Consider the following 20,081-nt stretch of genomic DNA (forward strand, 5'->3'; position numbering starts at 1 on the left):
GTTACCTCTTAGTTGTTTGGAGATGCTTGCAAAGGGTGGAAAATTGCCAGAGTATAATAATAGGAAGCAGAAATGTGTTGACACAGTTTCTTGGCATTATATCCGAGGGTGACTTAAATAATATTCTATAATTTTTATTTTTCAAGCAACACAGTGACTAATTTAATAGCTAGTCATTTAAAAATAATACTTTAAAAGTCACCATCAAGGTAAGATCAATTCTTTCTGCCTTAGGTGGTTGGGGGTTCATCATCCCTGTGTTTTTCTTCAAAGAAATATTTTCCACAAGTTAAAAAGGGATTTTACACATGAGAATTTAACAACTACAAGGCACATTTTTTACTGGACAAGTGGAAGGACTAGCATGACCATAACAAAAATACCTCTTGAAGTATTTGGAATTTAGGAAATATCACAAATGAAAACGTTTAAAGTAAGGGGACTTCACTGTCCTTTCCAGCCTGTTTCCCCTGTCCTAAGACTGCTCCTGAGGCCCTTGTTTCTATTTGTGTATCTGGAATAAATAATAGACCTCCTAAGACTTCTGGCCATTTGGTTGGGAACTATTAAAGTCTAGATTTGGTTCATAATTTCTGTAATCTTTTCTGAGTTTCTTTGAGGTTCTGACTCCTAGTCATTGGAACCCTAGAGAATGACATGATTAGTGATTGAATAATATGCAGCTAATAATGTGCTAGGTTTAAGATCGTGTGTTACTGTGATGAGCTAGCTGTATGATGACATACCATTTATAGAAGTGTGAGAAGTGAACATTTGAGATATATAGTGCTCTTTTGGTAAAGGGGTGTTCTTTACAACTGGATGCTTCTATTCTTAATTTGCAGGTGGGTACATGTTTATCCTCAAAAGATGTGTGATACTGGCATTGAAGCAAGTTACATAGATTTTTCCATCAAGCTGTTCTTTAGATATTGTTACCATGAATATAACATTTCTTTGACTGTGGTTGCTAAGTGCTGTTTATAGAGAATTCACGAATATGAATGATTGGCTAGATGAATTTAATTTGAGTTTACTTAATGAAACTTTTAGTGTGCTATTTCTTTTCTGTAAAATTCTATATTTATGGAACTCTTTTTCAGCTTAGTCCATATAAATTAATCTCCAGGAAAAAAACGGCTTCTTCAAGGCACCTGTCCCATGAGAAGAACATTGGTGTGAGGTGCTCACAGTCTTTTTTTTTTTTTTTCTTCAAGATAGGGTTTCTTTGTGTAACCCTGGCTGTCCTAGAACTTGCTCTGTAGACCTGGTTGACCTTGAACTCTGCCTGCTTCTGCCTCCCAAGTGCTAGGATTAAAGGCATGTACCACCACCACATCATTTTGGTTTGACTTTCAAACTATCATTAATTGTGTAGTCTTTTTTGGATGAAAAATTTTTAGGTTGCCCAGAAATCAGTGGTCTAGAAAGGAGTAGAATTAGAAAAAAACAAAACAACAAACAACAACAAAAAACCATTCTGTTGCATGCCTCCTTTATGCCCAGCATTTTTACATATTTTGTCACAATACTTTCATCTAAAATAAGAACGGTTTCCATTTATTGATGCAGAAGCCAACTGCCCAGGGAAACTCTCAGTCCATCAGTCACAGTAGTAGCCAGGATGTGACCTGGTTCTGCCTGTGTCAGGGATGCTGCCACACAGCCAACCAGCACTGAGTAGACAGAGCCCTGTGGATCATTTGCTAACTCTTAGACATTTAATACTGATAGGACCCTTTTAGGTAAGGATTTTATTGTTCTCATGTTACAGATATGGAGACGGGTCTTTAGAGGGAAAATGAGTTGCTTAAGTCACACCGTGCTATAGAGACAAGATTTAAATTCACGTGTCCAGAATGTTTAGAAATGTTCTTTGGGTCATCATTTTGGCTATTTCCCTGTGTCCCAATTAAAGGAAGCCTTTTTTTTTTTTTTTTGAGAGTTGCCCACCTTCCACTTTTAATAGCTTCGAAATGATATTTGCTTGGACTTCCAAAAACTGTCACATAACCCAAGCTGGCTCAGCACTGAATGGATAAGATGAGACATGCCACCTATGCAGCTAACTGTTGTCTTGGGAGCCCTGATTCTTTCACAAGCATGTGAGGTCTCACTTCTTGGGTTCTATCCTAGGGGCTGAGATAACTAGGATGGGTTTATGGCCTAGTGTGGAGTTACAACAGTAGCTGGTTTTACCTGGACTCGGTGTCTTCATGGAACCTAGCAAGGTGCCAGAGAATGGCAAGAAGCTTAGAAATAAAGCTTAGAGAGGCCAGGGAAATGCACTCAAAAGCAGGGTGATCTGAGAGAAGGTTAAATGGGCTGAAGATTCCGGACATGACAGGATGTAGGAGAGGTATTCAGATAGCGGACAGAATGCACACATGATAAAGGAAAAAGCATGACCAGCTGGGGACTTCTGCTCATGGTTCTTGAGTATCTGGGACCCAGCCACATGAAGGACAATGGCTGATGAGGCTCATCCCTAAAAGCCTTGTCTGCCACCATCCTACATTTGAGTAGCTGTGAAAGAGTTGATGGAGAGGGTGCTGCTGTCTGCAGCAGGTGAGTCTGGGACAGAGGATTTGACAGAACATGGAGGGTGTGAGCACAGCAGGATATGGGAATGATCAGTTTTGTTGATCAGGTTGAAAGCCTGAGTTTTGGGAAACAGATTGTGAGGTAGTGATACTGATCCAGGAGGCATATCTGTTAAATATTAGGGCAGAGTTCATTGCTGCCTCCAGATCTCCTTGCTTTACAAGGCAGCCTGTTCAAACCTTAGGCTGTTCAGTTACTAGAATGTGCTTGCCATGAGTCACAGTGCTTCTCTATAACTTCTGCCACTCAGAATGCTTTCTGTCCCTCCATGCTCAGAACATAGCTCCATTTTCATGCCAATGAACTTTGCCAGTTGATTTAAATATTTCTAGGCCTCCTTTTGTCTTAGTTACATTTCTATTCCTATGAAGAGACACAGTCAAGGCAACTTATAAAGGAAAGGATTTAATTTGGGGGGCCACTTATAGTTTCAGAGACCTTCATGTCAGGGAACATGGTGGCAGGCAGACATGGTACTGGAGCAGAGATTACATCTTATCTTCAAATTGGATGTAAAGAGTGAAGAGACTTGGCCTGGCATGGGCTTCTGAAGCCTCAGAGGCCACCTCCAGTGATGCACCTCCTCCAACAAGGCCACACCTCCTAATCTTTCCCCCAAACAATGACACCAAGTATTCAAATAGATGACCCTATGGGGGCCATTCTCATTCAAAGTACCATACCTTTCTGTCTGCCAGTGCCTCCCTTTGCCAAGATCTGGTACTACCTTTCACTTTTACTAGTTTGGTGGGGACTGGGTCACTTTTGTTTCATGCACCATTTTTAGACTTTAGTAGTGGAGGGTCATTGTTATTACCGTAAAAGATCGAGAGGTCTTAAGATGCATTTTAGAAGGAAGCTTGTGAGTCCACCCTAGGCACACCAGTACCCTATTTGGGCTGACCAGTTCACACAGCACAGTAGAACTCACTTTATACTGAGTGTTTTACTTCTGACAATACAGCCTGTAGTTACTCTGGTATTTATGCTGTAATTACAGTGCAGTCATTATCTCAAGAGACAGCAGGTCTTTTGCACCTACATAAATATATAACTTCTACCATAGAAGACATTGCACTTTTGGTATGGTGAACTTGGTGTGAGTGATGGCTTTTCTTGCCTAATCTTAATGTCTGTTTCTATCTAGATAGGGACCAATACATAGAAGCCCCTTGAGAAATATTTATTCAAGTATTTCAAGAAGAGTTTCAAGTTTCCACAGTTGGTTTTACCGTCTTCTGTCTCTGTTGTTTTATCTTCAGCACAGTGGCTGCGCCTCAATATACTGCTTTTTCAGCCAGTAGTTGCAACCCCGCAGTTACCGGAGTTAGGCCAAAGCCTGGTGGGAATTCTGTTTCTGCAGGCAGCAGCTCTGTTACTGCCACTAAAGGTAGCTTTAACTAAATCTCCATTGTTCTATTTATAAATAAGACTTGAAATTCAAAGGCTTGGGGAAAAACTTGCTAGCTCAGAGAGGTTGAATAACAACTAGCTGACCTCCTCTCCTTGTTGGTGTTGCTGAAAGCCTGACCTTCCACTCCCCCAAAACAAAAAAGCCTTGCCACTCAAAATCCCTCCACTTCCAATGTGTCTCTCTATCTCTTGCAGATGCCCTCTGATGCTCTATGACTACTGTGCTAACTCAGCCTCCTAACCCAAACGTTAGCTCGGGGTTCACAGTATGATCAAATATCCCCCAACATGTCTCCATATTTTACCATCCACAAACTATCAAATTGTAGAAGTCTATCCTTTTACAATGAAAAGATTGGTTATAGATTAAATATTACTAGGCTAATACCTTAGAAATCTATTAGCAAGACTACAGCCCAGTGGAAGTTGTAGAACAATGGAATACTTTCTTTGTGGCATGTAGCCACTGTGGGTTACTATGATTCTTCTTAGGTTTTTGGGGATCTGGAGAATCATCCCATGAAGAGTTTTTATGTCTTACAGATGAAGTTAAGGATTTTTAGGTTAATTGATGGTGGTATGTAAGGTACAATGTATTTAAGGTACAATGTATATACAATTAATGTATATAGAGTCAGACTTACTGACTTCCAGTATACAGTTCAGGAGTTCCACAGATATGTACAATAGCCACTGTTGCAGCCGTGGTCTGTGTTTCTATCATCTGACACACCTCCTACCTCTTTGTAGTTGGTCTCGCCCATCCCCTCCACTCCTGGCAGCCCTTGATCTGATGTCTATTGATGGAATTTTGCCTTCTCCAGAATTTTAAGTAAGTGGGACCAGACCTTTAGTAGTTTGTATCTGACAGATATGGTATATTATTTCTCTATTCCTTTATATTGTCATATGCTTCAACTGTTTTTCTTTTTCCTGAGTAGTATTTTCCACATAATAATTTGTTTATCCATTTACTAGCTGATGGATATCTGGATTATTTCAGGTTTGGGGCTCTAATGAGTAAGGCTACTGTGAACATTCCTGTGTCAATCTTTGTGTGGAAGCTGGGGTTTTCATTCCTCATACCTAGAAAGAGAATTATTAAGTCAAACAAATGTGTTCTCTGCTGTAGGAAAAAAAACCTGCCAAATTGTGTTTTAGAGTGCTTGTATCATTCTGAATTCTCTACCACAATTCCTTTTTCAGATGTTGTTTAACTGTTCTAGTAGCTGTGTCAGGGACCTCACTAAGGATTTCTTAAACTTCTTTTTAATTATGCTGACAATTTCTTTGTATGCTTACATGGTACTCTCCATTGTTGACAAACTGTTGAAATCAAGATTCTATTCCTTCTTCCTTAGTATGGTTACTTGACAATGAGATTTTTAGAACAATTTTGAGTTTATATGAAAAAAATATAAGAAAGCTACCATCGTATGTTGATATCTGCAAAAGACTGGTTCCCAGACAACCCTCATTTGCAAAAGTCTGTGGATATTCAAGTCCCTCTTATAAAATGGCATTTTCAAAGAACCTATAGGCATCTTCCATATACTTTTAAATCACCTCTGACTGACTTAGATAATGGGTACAGTGTAGATGCTGTATAAATAGTTGTTACATTACCTTGTTCATGAGTGATAATAAGAATTCTGTACATTTTCAGTGAAGTTGAAATTGTTCCTCCAAATGTTTTCTAAGAACTGTTGGTTAAATTCAAAGATAAGAATCAATGACTACATAGGGCAGACTGTACTTAATTGCTTCCCAGTTTCGGGAAATAAATCCTTCTTAATGGATGCTTTCTTTCCTGGACTATTTGCTCTCTGTCACATGTGTAGAGGGTTCTGTCCCCTGCCGCCCTGGTTAGTGGATCTTCCCTTTCATCCTTGCACACACTCTTTACTTATTTGTGTGTGTCAATTCATACCCTTTAGACAAATGATCACCAGTGGATTTGCTACCCCCCCCCCCCCCCCTACACACATGCACATGCATCCCATTGGAACCTTCAGGCCACAGAGAAGGCCATCCTGCAGCAATGTGTTCATTGGTCGGAAGTAAGCTGGTCATTGCCTCAGGCTTTTTGGGTCACATGCACCCAGTACTGACTGACTAAATAGTGGGAGTCAACAGGCAACTGCTGGTCTGAGCAAACTGAGCAGTTCTGGAGTTTTAGAGAATACAAAATCTTAATTTGAATAGCCCTCAAATTCTTACTTTACACGTTGCTTGTGTATACTTTGAGTTTGCTTGAGAGATGGCTATAAAATCACTTGAAACTGTATTTTAGCAAACCCTATCATTATGATCTGACTAGGAATAAGAGAGAAATTGTAGTTTTGTATTACTCAAGTTTAGAATATCCCACATTTTACTTCAGTTTCCCATGGGTCTTCAGCATGCCAGCTAGTGTGAACAGTAGAACAAAATGTAGATTATGCTCTAGTGGTCAAGTTGCTCTATGAAGTGGTGGTATTAATATTTTATATTAATTATTTTATATTAATACCATAGAATATTTTTATTTTATACTATAATAGATATAATTATAAGCTCTTCAGAGATTTGTGGAAATTAAGGATCAACTGTGAAGTAATAGAGAATCATATTGGCATGTAGGAGACCTGAGATCAGAGGTGTGCTGTGTGACTTTGGAGCAGGCATATAACCACTCTGGGGATTCATCAGTAAAAATGGATCAACTGTGCACACAACCATAAGGCCTCTGAGGTTCAGGCATCTATGATGTTAATTGTTTTAGTAGGATGGCTTTGATTTCACATGGCAACTCTGAAGATAAACTGCTACTGGCTTTCTTGTGTTCTTCCATCTCAGCCATAATTGTGTGGCTCTAAAATCTCTGAATCATAACAGAGTTTAGCTCTTCATTTTTCTCTCTTCAAAAGTATGAAAGTAGGCAAGAGTAATCATAAAGCTGAAAAAGAAATTTTAAGCCAAAATAAAAAAAAAACCCACTGGTTACAAAACAGCATAGTACAAAACCATTCATTTTATTCTGAGTCACAACCAATTAAATTGGGCTCAAACATCCTGTAGATTAAAAGCACTTTAAAATAATTCTAAAAGTAAATGATTTTTATTGATTTGAATCCCTGGAATCCCATATAAAATAATTTCATTAAAATTCATGCACCAAATGAACCAAAGAGAAATGTGGAAGTTGAGTCTTCATTTATTCAGTCTAGTGCTAAGTTCTACTTCATGCTATTGCTGAGCATCACTGAGTGATCCAACAGAAGCAGACTATTTGTAGGTGACCGCGTGGGGGGTGCATCACTCTTAGTTGTTACTAAAGTAGACATTTTCAGGCTTTTTGTGCAGTTCTTGAAGCCATATAAAATCTGGGTCAACATGTGCAGGCTTACTAATAAACTTTATTATCATTCATCATACATCATTCCAGAAAGGGACATGTGATGGTTGGAAATCTGGCAAAGACCCCAAGTGATGTGGCCCTTAACTGTCATCAGTTCCAATTGCAAGTAATTCCTTAGTTACCAGTTATTCTTCTATCTGTGCATGGATAGTGGCTCTCAATGAAGAAGACACCTATGCATCCAGAACTTTCCTTCCCTGCCGGGTGTCTCCACTTTCAAGCAAAGATGCAGTCCTTTGCTATCTGACAAAAACAGATGTGTGAAGAACAGAGAGTTAAAATTTCCAGCACTGACTCTTCTTCTGAGTTGCCAGATGTCTGGATAAACATTGCTTTGATGATTCATGCAGCTATCCCCAAATACAGTGACAGCAGTCACACATACAAGAGATTTGCTGAGCGACTTCCCTCAGGGAGCCTCAGTTTCCCATCAGCTTTTAAAAATGCGGCATGTTGGTTAGAGCCAGCCACATGTCCCATCAAAGTTAATTTTTCCTTCCTGGAAATGAGGTATTGTGTGCTCATAATCTGACATGGCCTAACCCAAGGGCTGGCTGCCTTCTATGACGTATAGGAACACTCTTGTTTTGAGTCCAGGTCTGTGTTTCATTTGGGGCACAGGGAAAGCTAAAACACATACACTGTTCACTTCCTTTATAATAAGAACTGATTTCTAAAAGTACTAGTTCTGTTTCCTTTGCCCAGTTCTGCTGTGGTGTGTCAGCAGCCCCTTCCTGCTGCACCCAGTCCTATGAGCTGGAGTCCTGGTGGGTACTACAAGGGATGCTGCATTTGGGGGCATGTGAAACCCAGGATGAGTCTCAGGTCACTTGTGGCTGGTCGAGTGCACAGAGCAAACCCACTCAGGTGTTGATTTTGTTGTTTTCTTCAACCAATGTAAAGCCTGGTACATTAGCTCGGAGTAGGTCTGCCACCCATCTTTCCCCTCAGAGTTTTAGGAAATGCAGTGCCTTATGTTATTCATTGAAACTGATTTTGTCTTAATGCTCTTTGAAACCCTCTGTTCTTGTCCATTAGAACATTTAGTCTATGTCTATTTTCTTGCAGAAATCCCCAAGCTGGACACTGAGAACATCATTCCTATTTTTTCTGAGTCTTGAATTGAAAGCTGCCAGGACTCCATGGCCTAGAAGGGAAATAAAGGGTAATCATATTTTAAAGTGTATTATTAAGCTCACATATAAATCTACCCATAGTAAATGCATTTCTTTCATGTGTTATACAGAATCTTTGCATCCCTTTGTTTTTCTGGTTTCCTCTCCTTTCCCTTCCTTTTTTCTCCTCACTCACTCCTGCCTCCTGTTCGCTTCCTCCTGTCTCTGTATTCATTCAGCACATGTGTGGAGGCCTTGCAGGACCAGCCAGTGATCGGGGTACACCTCTGCAGTTGGGTGGCATGAGAGGGGCTGGGGAAAACACATCTGAAAGTGGTGCCCTGCCTCTTTCCCAGGGCTTCTGGTGATGGTCTAACCACCGGGCCGCAGCTGTTCCAGTACGCACACTCCTTTCATCATCGCCATTGGCCCGGAAATGAATGCCCTCCTGCCCTCTGTGTAGGACTTGGGCGTTTGCCTACAGTAGCCTTTTCTGAGTCACCTGAACCTACTTTCTGTTTGTATTTAATCTTCACAATTAGGCCTGTGAGAATCAGAATTACATATGGTAAACACAGCAGCAGCAGTACCACTCCGTAGCCAATTACTGTGTGAACATTTCCACCGACCCTGAGACCTGACATGACAGTCCCAAGACGAAGATTTTTCTCTATTACTGTGCTATGTCACAGTAAAAATACAGGAGCACCTAAGTGCCCTCTAAGATGATCTTCTGTCCATATATACAAGGTATGTGTGAAACATGGACACATTTCACATGTAGACACAACCTGGACGTGTGCACAGTTCTTGATGCTCTGCTCTTCTGCAGGATGCAGATGGTAGCAATTCTTTCTCGTGATTCTGCAAGTACTGGATTAGTTGGTTTATACAAAATACAGTGTTCCAGGCACACAGTGCATACCTCATGAGAGGGAGCCCTCAGTGACAGTGATAACATGGTAATAGTGCTGTCATGATGTGTTTGTAATAGGACACATGCCATGACCCTGAATGCTGATGAGAGCCCAGCAGTAGGAGGGAAGAAGGGCTACAAGTTCAGTAATCTTGGTTAGTTCATTAAATAATTGCCTCCGCTTTGATCACAAAGCTTCATTCATAAAAGCTTTGGTGTGATTGGCAAGTGGAGTGAATAGTTAATGTTATATATTCCTACATCCTTCTATTCCTACCATACTATTTAAATATAAAGAACAGAATAGTCTTGGGTTTTTATAAGTTTAAAAGCAATTAAATATACATAATTATTTGTTCTCTTTCCAGATAGTTTCTCCGTATTAAATATGAAATGTTCTGAACTATATCACCTTTATGTTCTTTTCCCAAACTTTAAGGAGCAAAGCAACCTGAAATTAAACAATACACATACACTGTACATAAATTAAATGCATCTTACTTAAAATTTGGCTTTCTTTTCCTTGTCCTTTGAACTAAAAACATAGTTAAATCTATTGCATTAGAGAATTTCCTCAGCACTCATTTCATAGCATTTGCTTTGTGTGCAGTTGAAATGAATGACATTTCCAGGCAGACAAATGTTATATAGAGCTGGGGTGGAGCTCAGGAGTAGAATTTGTGCTCAGCATGCACAAGGCACTGGGCTCCATCCCTAGCAACACACACACACACACACACACACACACACACACACACACACACACACACACACACAAAACACCACAAAGACATACATGAGAATTTTAAAGAAAAGGGTGTATAATTATGTAGTTCACTATGAGTCTCACACATTAGCAAGCAACTCCATCTGAAACCTTTCTTTGTCTGTATGCCAGCATTGGACATGTACAGTGTAAATGAGAACGGAGCTGAAAATGCTTCGAGGGGACTGAGTGAATGAGAACCCATTTGCTAAAATCCTGAGGGCATGAAGACTTTCAGAGTTGCTTCTAGTAGCCCTGTGAAACAGAACTGTAAAGAAAGTAATTTCCTTGGGAGGATGTGTGTATTTGAATGCAGCAAGGCCAGTTCTGTCTGAATTTTGGGATGCTGATGGCTGGTGTCTGCTTGCTTTCCTCCTGCAGTCTCCCTGTTGCCCTCTCCCTCCTTTCTTCCCTGCTTGCCTGCTCTCCATCCTTCTAGACCTTACTCTGAGGACCCTGCTGTCCCAGGGCTCCTTGCCTCTTGAGAGGGGAGGCTGATGAGCATCCTACCCAAGAGTAGTAGCTAGCCTGAGCAATGATCCCATTGCTGCCGTCACTGCTGCCGTGGCCTCTGCTCCAGCAGACCTGCCTAGCCTGTGCCTGGGGAAGGGGTTCCCGACCCGATGGGGATCCCTGATGGTGCCTCTCAGTCTCTGCTCTCTGAGGTGGTTTCATTGGTGCTCTCAGATCCTTCTTTTCACAGGTGATTTTGGAAAAAAGCATTCTGCCTCTATCCACATCAGTATTTTCTGGCAACGAGCAGTATTATGGTTGCATTTTTACAAATCTCTCTCTGAATTTTGCAAGGAAGGACCAGTCTTGGGCAAGAGTTGTATGATCTGTTTGAAATGAAGACTTGCCAACCTTAAAGGATATCACTAGGTCCTATGATAGAAATCTAAACCTGGATTTGCAAAGTGTTCTTCTCAGCAGTAGACACCAGCCTCTTTTCAGTATGATTTTTAAAGTAAATTTGTAATTTTTTACTTTATTATTAGAACATGGTACAGGAATGGAGGGAGTTGTGTGAGAATTCTGACTGCTTGTGAGAACACTCCAAGACAACAAGACAAGAGTATTGTGACCTCAGTTTCTTCAAAACATGAAATTGTTCTTGGAATGAGTTTTTGTGTTCCTCCCAGATTGTAGCAGATAGGAGAGAATTTAGTTCAGATTACTCATTGCTTATTGTTGTTATTCAATCAAATGTTCAAAATATCCTTATATACCTCTATAGAAGACATTTTTGGCACATGTGTCTTGTCCTTATGATTGTATATACAGCTTAAACTCATGAGAACTTTACTCATCTGACCTTTCTTAACCCTTAGAGTGTAAATTGTCTGGGGCTCTGAATAAAGTTGGCTTTCACATGAGACTTTGGTCCACCTCATTCATCTATTGGCTCCATGCTCCCAGGTCCTGCCCCCTCTAGAGTGAGAAAACATTTTATGATTGTATTGATAGGTTATGGTTTGTCCTGTGAGTAAACAAGTAAGGAAAACACAAGTTCTTCTCAACATTTGGAGAAGAGCAAAGTAAAAGTTTCTGAAAATCAAGAAGTTAGGGTGCTGTTCTTTGGGTAGTGAAGATGACACCTAAATGTGCATTGCTTAGACTGTAGGATTTTCATATGAAATATTCCCCCAAGGACTTAATCCCTGGCTGATGGTGCTGTGGAGGAAGACTTGATCATGAAGTGCTGACTTCATCAATGGATCAATCCATCCATGAGTTCACACCCAATGGATTATTAGAAGGTAGAGTGTAATGGGGTGGATAGATGGGTTGGTGGTTAAGAGCACTTACAGCTTTTCCAGGGGACCCAAGTTTGGTTCCCAGCACCCATATCACGTGTCTCACAACTGCCTTTAATTCCAGTTCCATGGGATCTGACATCCTCTTCTGGCCCCTGCAGGTACCCACATACATATAGCATGCACTCAAAAAGACAGACACATTGGGCAGTGGTGACGCACACCGTTAATCCCAGCACTCGGGAGGCAGAGCCAGGCAGATCTTTGTGAGTTTGAGGCCCAGCCTGATCTACAGAGTGAGTTCTAGGAAAGGCACCAAAACTACACAGAGAAACCCTGTCTTGAAAAACCAAAAAAAAAAAAAAAAAAAAAAAAAAAAAGACACACATAGACATAAATCTTGAAAAAAAAATCCTAAAAGAAGAAAGTAGAGCCTGGTCGGAGGAGGAGGTGAGGCTCTGGGGTGAAAGCTTTCCATGGACATACCTTTTCAGTAGGCTTCCTGGTGGTCACAGGGCACTCGACTTTCCTCTCTCCTGCTGTACCACTGTGGTATTTTTGCCCTGCCACGGCCTTAGAGCACTTGGCCTGCTGAGCAGGATGGAACCCTGAGCAAACACTGAGCAAAGACAGATATTTATCCTTCTGAGCTGTTTCTATGAGGTATTTTGTCACAATGAGGAAAAGCTCTGGAATCTTTGATTTCACCTCTCATTGTTTATCTTACTTGCTTTTATCACTCTGACCTGTGCATCATCAGAGCAAACTAAGCTTGACGACATTTTAATATGTAGTAATAGGAAGTTCTTTAAACTTTGCAACTGAGAAAGATTTGAATATTCTTCTCTGAGTTTACTAATTTTTTTTTTTATTATTTCTGGAATACAACCTAGATTTTCCTAAACTGAATTTTGGGATGTTGTCTTATTATCATGATTCCCTTTAGCCATAGGAGATTATGTTTTAATAACATCTAGTGGATGCCCAAGATGGTAGATGGTAAGGAACCCTGCATTTACTGTTTTGTCCTATGCATATATCCCTCTGGCAAGGTTTTAACTTTTAAAATAGTTACAGCAAGAGATTAATGACAGTAACTAATAATATGATAAGAACAGCTATAACAATATTGCAGTACATGTTTTCACTTTGAGGCCATTATTAAGTAAAATAAAGGTTTGCTAGACAATAGATACTGAACTACCTGGGCAGCTACCCTATGACTGAGATGATACTGGTAAGTGACTAACAGGTGACTTGAATATACACTGTAGATAGCTCAAAGGCCTGATCAATTCCTGGTAAAATGACAGCATGGGACTTCATGACCCTCCTCAGAGTTATTTGTGATTCAAAACATTGGGGCGGATGTATGTCTGAAGTTTTCTAGTTAGTATTTTTTTGCAATGGCTGACCACCTGCCACTGAAATTGTGGGAAGTGAAGCCCTGGGTGGGGTACTGCAGTCTGCCTTTATTATGTTTGGTAGAAGACAATAACCTGAAGGTATGCTTTTATTTTCCTGCCTCTTTTCTTGAGACCTTGATATATTGATTGGTCTTTTAAATATCAGTGTAATAAAGCCATGGTATGTTACAATTTTTTCAACATAGTCTGTAATGTAGGTTGATTAGCCATCTGCAGAAGTTGCTCCTGTTATATAGGATTCCCTTTCAAAACTAAACAACAGAAAAGTACCTTTAGTTTTTCCCAGGTGTTTGTACTCAGGTGTGTACTTTTGTCTTCCTTCTTGTTTATATTGTAGAGTTAAAACTTCTTTGATTTATAGGCACAAGCCGGTCATAAATGATGTAGTTGTGTTTTCATGTGGAAGGTTATTTGCAAGCTGTTTATGTTTTTAGTGGAGTCTTTTTCCAGTGAGCACTGTTCCTAGCAGTGTCCTGACTTGATTCCCCAGTTCATTAGAATTGGAAAGCTGCCATTTCTTCTCATTGTTGCCAACACCAGCAAGCCTGGGTGTCTTCACTGTCCTCTGTTCTCTGCCCAGTGCAGAGTACCTCCGATCTCAGACTGCTCCAGTTTCTTTAGAGTTGGTCACTAGACAGATAGGCATCACTGCAGCACAGCCTAGGCAGGGCCTGACTGGGTTGCAATTATTCAGGGTACATTAGATCAAATGAATTCTAGATTCTTTTGCTCAGTAGCTCATCCAATGTATGTGTGCTATGGAAAGATAATTTTACTCATTGAGAGACATGTTGGCCTTCTCTCACTCGGAGATGATTGATGATAAATAAATGTACCTTAACCTCCTTTTGCTTAAACAGTAAATCTCTCAGTGATACTCATTGTGGATCCAGTGACAGTTGCTGTCATCTCTGGCCATCCGCCCTGGGGCATTGATGCTGACTGCTTTCTGCTCAGAACTGTGCCGTTTTATGCCCCTGAAGTCTTGAAATGTTTAAAGCAGAGAGATACCATATTTAACACCAATGGAGAAAATTGAGATTGTTTTGCTGTTGCCTGCCTTCAGCATATTTATAAGTATGTAGCGTAGTGAGGATGTCTTTTTCTAAGCTTATTCTTAGCATAAGTACTCTTTATCTACTTTAAACAGTTATGGAAGTAATAGGTGCATCAAGTCACACATATTGCAAGAACCAGCCCCCTGCCCCACGCCTATCAGAGTGGGAGGAACTTCATGCTTAGCTTTTAGGAGTTCCCGAGAACCTGAGGCTCTACCTCAGGTGCCCAGCAGCCATAGCACCTTGATGAAAAGACTTGACCTTTACCGTTAAGAGGCCCATAGCCAATCTTCCAGAGTTGTTCTCCTGTGCTATACCTCTTTGCATTGAATAGGCCCACAACATGTGTGCATGTTATTTCTGAGGAAAGTTACATTAGTGAGCTAGAGCTAGAGAAAGAGGTGACTCCTTGTTGCACCTTCAGAGTAATTCTCATCCATGGTGTCATATGCTTAGATTGAACCTGGAGTTCATCTGACCTGGCTGACGGCTGGTACACAGGCACACACGCATGCACGCATCTCTCTGGCCGTCCCTTGTCCTGATCATCTCTTCCAGAGCTGCCTGTGTTGGGTTCTGCTGACAATGCAGAGTTGTCTGACTGCCAGAATGTGGTATCCATGGAGTCAGGTTCCCCATGTGAACATGACATGCCCAGTCTTAGTGTGCCTGTTGAATGTCAGAGGCAGTACAGAGGCAGGCCTGAAGTTTTTTGGGTCTGTGCTCAGGGTCACAAAAGCATTTGTCTCCAATTCTGTTTCCTGTTACTTCCTGTCCAATTTCATATGACACACACATATAAAATATCTTACTGTTATAAATTCTACTAGATTTACATGGTCTTGAAATTCCACCTAATGCTTTCTGATAATTCTACCAAACAGCCATTTAAGAAATTACTTCTTTGAATGAGGCTGTGTTTAGGTGCCAGGCCCCTCTGGACAGTGGGAAGGATCACAGAAATTCTCTTGCTGTTTCTGGTGTGATCTTTGATGATTTAAGTCCCTAGAGGGAGTTGGCCTCCTCTATTGAAATCACCTCTTCAAAGGTCGTACCTTCCACAATATATGACACCCAGGCAGACTAGCTTGGTGAATTCCCTCTTCTTTCTGCTTTTTTCAAAATTTATTATTGTGGGCATGAATAATTCTGTCCCAAGAGCAAATTCACCCACAGCCTGTGACTCCTGTCATACAGCAAGCGGAAGACAAAGGCACTCTGCTCTTCTCTAAGCAGTTCATTTACTGGTACTTGAAGTGATGAGAGGAGCCTCTGTCAGTGACCTGTCTGCAGGACAGCTCTTGCCAAGGTTGCTTTGGGACTCCTGTACCACCGCTCCACTTTAGAGACCAGGGTTCACCTACTACCCTCCCCTCACTGGTCCCAGAAGAAGAAGAAACTAGCTTCTCTAGTTCCATCTGAGCAGCAAGACTGTGTGCACCACATCTCTGTAGGACTTCAGGGAGTAATACCAGTTTTCACTTAACATTTTCCTCACAGTACTCGGGATTGAACCTGGGACCTAGTGTATGCGAGGCAAGCATTCTATCACTGAGTTAAACCTTTACCCTCAATTTCCACATCATTTTAAGTATAAAACCTGAGTTAAATCTTAGCCCTGGGAATTGAGCTCTTTTTTTTTTTTTACTAATATTTATATTACAAATTTTAAAATTGTTTTTAAATTTGAAAATTTAGAACATACTAGGATGCATGGAAAATGAATTATAACCAGCCAGGACCATCTATATTTGACCATTTTAAATGAGGCTGAAAGGGTCTACTTTAGGATATTTCTCCTCTCTCTGCTATCCTTGCTTCAGAAACCTTGTTAACATGTGATTCTGGATTATTGAAACAAACTATACTGATAAATGAGGTGTTTTCCCCTTGAAGTACATTTAGGAATGGGAAGTTTATTTCATCTGGGTTTTGAACTCACCCTGTCACCTAGTCTGACCTGTCATGCCAGTCCTTCTGGACCATCTTATTGGCCCAGGCTGACCTGTCCTACCCTATGACAGCCCTTTTGTGCCACCTCATTGCCTGACGATGACCTGTCATTCCCCATGCCAATTCCTATGGACCATCTTAGTGGCTCAGGTGCATCATGGTAATTTAACCACATGAATGAGAAAGTGAGCATAAATGTAAGAAATGGACACACCCTCTTCATCTAAAATGCACTGCTTTTCATTTTCATCCACTTCCTCCATTTTTATGATTAAGCATGCCCAGTGGGCGATGGCGATCTTTCTACCAGCATGTTAACTGATGATCTCATATCCCTCTCCCACAGGCAGATTTGTCATTGTTTTGATTCTGCCTATTTGGGGTCAGTCACAATCAGAGAAAACCAGAGCAGGTAATGAATCTTGTTGCCAGTTAGGTAAGACAGTGAGGACATTCTTCTGGATGAAGTCCGCCCATGGTATCAGCCACAACATTACCAACTTGTGACATTGTTTTTGCTACACTGATTGGCAGAGGAAGGTTTGGGGTCAACAGCATTTTGTGGCATTAGTCATCCAGTAAATAAGGACTTTGCCCAAACTAGTGTGCCTGTATCCTCTCCTCTCACTTTCAGCTGTAGGATTTGGTACTGCCATCTGCTAGGAAGAGTGCTCAGAACTGAATATTGGCTGGTCTGTCTTATATGCAGTATGCAGTGGCCTGGCCTCCCACCTCCCCTGGCCTTACTTTCTTTCTGCTTACCTGCTAAGAGGAAAGAACAGCTAGGGCAGGACTATTGGACCGAGCTCTCCTATTCACTCTTTCCTGCTTCCACATACTCTGTTCAGTGAATTGCACTGATTGCGTTTATGATGAATAAGTTCTAAAACTGTAGATGGTAACTAATTTGAAGCAGAGCATGTGCATTTTCAAGAAGCTGCAGTAGTGAAGAGGACTGCACTCACAGCAGTTCCATCCACAGGGGCCGGTTTGTTCCGCAGTCGATTCCTGTACACATAATTTTACATAGTCAGCCCCTTAGCTCCCTGGACTCCTTTACTGTGTTTGTTTTCATTGTGCCCAGTGGGATCCTCTTATCAGAATGCTTAAAATTGGGGAACTGGGGCTGGCAGTTAACTCAGTGTCTAGAGGCACTTACTCCAAGCCTGGCAACCTGAATTCAACCCCCAGGATCCCCACATGGTGGAAGGAGAGAACCAACTTCCCTCATCTGACATCCACATACGGATCTACACACACACACACACACACACACACACACACACTAAAGGAAGGAAGGGAGGGAGGAAGGGGGGGAGAGAGAGAGAGAGAGGGAGGGAGGGAGGGAGGGAGTAAGGAAGGAAAGAAAGAAAGAAAGAAAGAAAGGAAGGAAGGAAGGAAGGAAGGAAGGAAGGAAGGAAGAAAGAAAAAGAAAGAAAGAAAGAGAAAGAAAGAAGAAAGAAAGGTAAGTAGGTAGATAAATGTGTAGTAATAATGCCTTTTTAAAACAGTGGGGAGCTAGCTAAGTAATCTGATCAGCCATTCTGGTGCCTCATGCACCACCCACATGTCATCATTTTATGCCTAGGACTGCACTTATGTAGCATAGTAGATATCAGTGTGTCTTATGCTGAAAGTACTACACATCTATATTTAATTCCTTTTTACAAATTGTGTGTGTGTGTGTGTGTGTGTGTGTGTGTGTGTGTGTGTGTGCATGTGTGTGTGTGTGGTGTTTGTGTGGTTTTCTGTATCTAAAAACCCTATTTACATCAAAATCAGCTGAAATAAATAAAGAGCAGCTGGTTAATATGCCAGGTTAATCTCTGATTCCTAGATGTCCATCTTATACTTCAGACTAGCCTGGATCCCTGCAGCTTGGGAAGGTTTGCATCTTATATTAACATTCTTGCCCACTGGGGCCCCAGGATCCAGATAGTGAAGGAGATGGTGCTCAGGGTAGAAATGCAGTACCCTGAATACTGGCTGCCATTCAAAGAACATTAAAGGAAGCAGATGCTCAGCAGGCAGGACGTAAGAGCCTCTGGACAGTTGCACCCTCCTAGACTGGAGTCTTGTCCCTGGCTGATTACATAACCTGGAGCTGTCTGTCCACTAGTGTGTCTCTCCCTGTGAGGAGAAGCAGCAGGAAGAGGCAGCCCAGATGCTGGCAGCAGCTGTACACTCAGCTGGCCAGTAGGTGTTGCAGCCCGTGGGGTATGGACTCTACCTTCTAGAGCACGTCTTACCTATTAGGGATTCGGCCATTGTCTGGAAAGTTGTTACTGCCTCAAAACTTTCTTGTGCATCAGGAACTCTTATTCTTGTTTGGAAGTAATCACTGATTAATTTTTCCCCCTAGACCTTTAGACTTTTAAATTTTTATATTAAAATATAATCACATCAGTTTCCTTGTTACCTTCCTCCCTCCAATCCTTCTAAGTCTCCTGCTTGCTTCCTCTCAAATTCATGGCTTCTTTTTCTTTAATCACCTGCACACTCACACATACACACACACACACACACACACACACACACACACACACACACACACACACAAATGTATAAATAGTACCTGCTGAATCTGTTTAGTGTTGCATATACAAATAAATACATACACACACACACACACACACACACACACACACACACACACACACAAATGTATAAATAGTACCTGCTGAATCTGTTTAGTGTTGCATATACAAATAAATACACACACACACACACACACACACACACACACACACACACACACACACACACTATTTCAGGACTGACCACTGGTGCTGGATGACTAGTTGAGGGTTCATCTCTGGAGAAGACTAGTAATGCTCTCAGCATTCTTTAACTGCTAGTAGTTCTTTTTCTAAGGGTGAGGCCCAATGAGATTTCCTTCTTACACATTAGCCTATTTATTGGTTCTGTCCTTGTTCGGGTTTTGTTTAGGCAGCTCTATTATTATTGAGGTGTCATGGGTGACACGTCCCTGTCATTTCCAGGAGACACAACTCTTACAATCTTTCTCCCCCCACCTCCCAATTCTGTGTTGCTTTCTGAATGTTAGGTGCAGGAGTTGTGTTGTAGACATATCTATTGGGATTGGCACCCCGGGATCACTTGTTGTCTGTATTTTGACCAGGTTTTGTTTTCTGCACTGGTCTCAATCTGTTGCAAAGAGAAGTTCCTTGATGAGTGGTGAGAGCTGCACTTCCCTGTGGATACAAGGGTAAATATTTAGAATGAAGTTAGGAATCATTCTGGTTTATTAAAGTGGCAGTTGTGGCTTCTCCTCTAAGACCCATGACCTCTTCAAAGCCCTGGTTAGTTGGCTAGGTTTCCAGAACCAGGCATGAATTCCCTCCTGTTGAGTGGGTCTTAAGTACAATTAGAGATCAGTTTGTTACCACCAAGATATGCATCGCCATTGCCCCCTTAGGATTCTTGTGCTGTATTGACTGCCCTTGTGGTTCATAGATGCTACAGCTGGATAGGACAATTAATCGCTTCCCTTCCTTGGCAGCTTCATAGCTACTGGAACTAGGGAAGCTTGTCTTCAGGAAGGAGGCTTTGAATTAAGATCCAGCATGAATCTTCTGAGCCCTGTGTCCAAAGTGTGTGGTGTTTTCTGCAATAGGGACTTACCTTTAGCTCTTAGAGGCAACTAAGGGC

General features: G+C 41.4%; 1 protein-coding gene across 3 annotated transcripts in view; it reads left to right on the forward strand.

Annotated features, from left to right (window-relative positions):
• Nucleotides 1–20,081, forward strand: part of Fam110b (family with sequence similarity 110 member B) — a 133,938-nt gene that overhangs the window by 20,162 nt on the left and 93,695 nt on the right. Inside the window, exons 2-3 of one of the 3 annotated variants that reach the window (XM_052715554.1) lie at nucleotides 4,768–4,849; nucleotides 8,486–8,582. The exons of 1 other annotated variant lie outside the window; for it this stretch is intronic. The gene's annotated coding sequence lies outside the window, so the exon portion shown is untranslated. The remainder of the gene's footprint in view (nucleotides 1–4,767; nucleotides 4,850–8,485; nucleotides 8,583–20,081) is intronic. One more of the 3 variants, XM_052715553.1, reaches the window with a different exon arrangement.

The sequence above is a fragment of the Peromyscus californicus genome, unplaced genomic scaffold (genome assembly GCF_007827085.1).
Source record: "Peromyscus californicus insignis strain IS unplaced genomic scaffold, ASM782708v3 Scaffold_5__1_contigs__length_169319896, whole genome shotgun sequence".
In the NCBI taxonomy this organism is placed as follows: Eukaryota; Metazoa; Chordata; class Mammalia; order Rodentia; family Cricetidae; genus Peromyscus; species Peromyscus californicus.